This window comes from Diadema antillarum, unplaced genomic scaffold (assembly GCF_040938485.1).
Source record: "Diadema antillarum isolate AM-2024a unplaced genomic scaffold, OU_Dant_1.0 seq00000321_RagTag, whole genome shotgun sequence".
Classification (NCBI taxonomy): domain Eukaryota; kingdom Metazoa; phylum Echinodermata; class Echinoidea; order Diadematoida; family Diadematidae; genus Diadema; species Diadema antillarum.
This window is the reverse complement of record NW_027271340.1, coordinates 2,183,464-2,186,385: the sequence shown is the minus strand read 5'-3', so window position 1 is coordinate 2,186,385 and position 2,922 is coordinate 2,183,464.

Genomic DNA, 2,922 nt, shown 5'->3' with positions numbered 1-2,922 from the left:
TTGTGTACGTCTGAGTCTGTGCACCCACGAAGCGGTATTTGAGGATGACAGCACCATGGAGCTTCCGAAAGCATGTCACTGCCAAAGGTGAATGATAACATGTCTGACAGGAACAGATGTTTTACTACTGTTTTCACTCAGCAGTGCTAAAGGCATTATGTTTTGGGTTTTCTCTCTATCTGTCCATCTATCCATCCATCTATCCATCCATTCATCCATCCATCCATCCATCTGTCTAGTCATACATGGTGTAAAGTATTGAGGGATTGTCTCTTTTTAGCATACCCGGAAGTGGTACTTACTTGGCACCTCGAGGTATTTAACCCTTTACCAACTGAAGATTCCGTACATAATGGCCTATGGTTCCCTAGAAGATGCGGCATATTACTCTCATTTTGACATGTTCTTTCTAAATTATGTAAAATAGCTCACTGCATGTTTATTTTTGTCTATTACAAGTTATGTTTATTTGAAAGCCTGTTAAGACTTCACCAAGAGAATGGTATGTCACAGAAGTAATTCTGACATACTTTTGTTGACCTTTGACCTCTTTCAAATTATGTATACATTCTATATGAAAACAATAAAAATGGTAAAACGAAACTAAAAAAAAAAAGCAAACGAGTGGTTTCGGGTGTTATAGGGAGTAATAAGATGGTGGTTTTGGGCGGTACAACTACTAATGGGTTAAATGGGAACTTATCATAAGTGTGTGTGAACCATACGATGTACAATGTGTAGGGGCCTACATTGTGTAGGCCTACATTGCAAAAATCCAAACCACACCAGGGGGGTGTTTCATAAAGCTGTTCTTAAAGTTACCAATAACTTGAGAACGACTGATGATCAGTTCTGATGTCCTATACATAAAGAATTTCAATAATTCAGCACAAGAACTGATCACCAGTCGTTCTTATGTCGCTCGTAACTTTAAGAACAGGGCCCCGTCTTATAAAGCCTTCAAATCAATCACAAGTCCCCAAATCAATCGCAACTTGCATTGCAGCTCTCACAAAACTTGTGATTGATTTCTATCACAAGTCTTTATAAGACAGGCCCCAGGTTTATGAAACACCCTCCAGGATGAAGGCATTATACAACTCAAAGTTATGAGCATCAGGTCAAAGGTGACAAGGTTCCTTGACCAAAATCTCACCATGGTAGACAATGAAACAAACATATTGTAGGCTATAATAGTTTTTGGTTGGAGGGTGGTGTAGGCTGGCAAAGTCTTATTCAATGTTTCATCTTGTTGGAGAAACATTTTTCAGAAATAATGTCAACTTTGTGCCATTATAAAAAATAGCAGATCAGTTTTTATGCCATGCTCTTTAAAAGAGTAGTAAACCTCAGTGGTCAAAGTACATGTAGAAATGGAAATGATAACATAAAATTTGCAAATTTTAGCTGAATGGTTTAGATTGAATTTGAAGTTTATTTCTGTTTCTGTGGAAATTTGCAGATTTACACTCGTAGTTAAAGCACTATCAATTAAAGTTCAGAATTATGTCAAATACAGAACTCAACATTATTTACAGTACACACGTTCATGAGTATAACTCCCAGTGATTGGGTATAAAATTGTGTGATAAGTTTAACTACAATGTGTATGAATTTTGACTTACAATGTATGATGTAAAAACTGTTGAAAGATAGTATGATTAGGAATATAAGTTGTGTGCATGTGCTTGAGCATGTTACCAAACCTTGTCCTAGAAATAAAGAGCATAAAAGTGAATTAGATATATATGCAAATGGTAAATTCACACAATATTGTATAATATTATGATCATACAAATATAGCCATTTGATCTTTAATAAGATTAAGTACTTGGTAAATATTTACATTACTTGTATCAGTTCATTCGCAAAGTGTATCCTGCAGACTGCCTTCTTATCTGTGCATTCTTATCTGTGCAGTCAGATTAAGTTGAAACATGATACAGTGTATCATTAAAAGGATCGTGCCAGTCACAGCCGATTCAGCACACATCAATGTCAAATGCGGCTCATGGTGCAACAATGGTGTCGTTATTATTAGCAGTGTTGTAACCCTCGTACAATGTACAATGTATGGTACCTCTGACACCAGGGGATGGGGGAGTCAGACATGAAATTTCAAACAAAACATGCATGAATGTTCTACCTGCACCTGTCTTGGTTGTTCTTTTAAGCCATATATCTAAAAAAAAACAACAACAACAAGACACAAACACAGAAAATCATTTATTCAACTTGATATGTTTTTTTTTTTTTCACATAATGACTGCTCTCATTCAAGATACAGCTGAAGCTAGTGTAAACGTTTTATCATGTCTGCGTCGTGCATAAAAGATATTAAGCATATTATTTTGTACAATCATCTTAAAGTATACGGTGCACACATACACTGTATGTAAACAGGTATTAAAATGCTGTTAGTTGAACATAATAGGCAGTTACAAATAATATCTGAGAAGCAAGGCGATCTTCCCTTGGTTTTCTCCAAGTACAATGTTGCCGCATTTGTAAATGTGCAAATTTACCTCTGCTTGTGGGAAGCCAGTGTATTCTAAATATTCGGTCTTGTTCAATGATTTTTGCGCCTGGAATTGTGTGTGTGTGTGTGTGTGTGTGTGTGTGTGTGTATGTGTGTGTATGTATGGATGTGTGTGGTTAATTCATGAATGATTTGAATGAAATCAATAAATATCAAGGAGAAAAAAAATGTGTGTAAAATCTTGCCATGACCAACTTTTCATACAATTGATAGGAATATCTATATCATGTTTCAAACATATATTTGGGGTACATTTTATTTATGAGGAAAAGATATTTTCTGTATCATTTATTTCTATGGGAAAATGCACTGAAATTTGTGCACCACTAAAGTTGATGCCAATGCCGCATACAGTGAGGTTAAGTTTGTTAAATTTGTTTTGT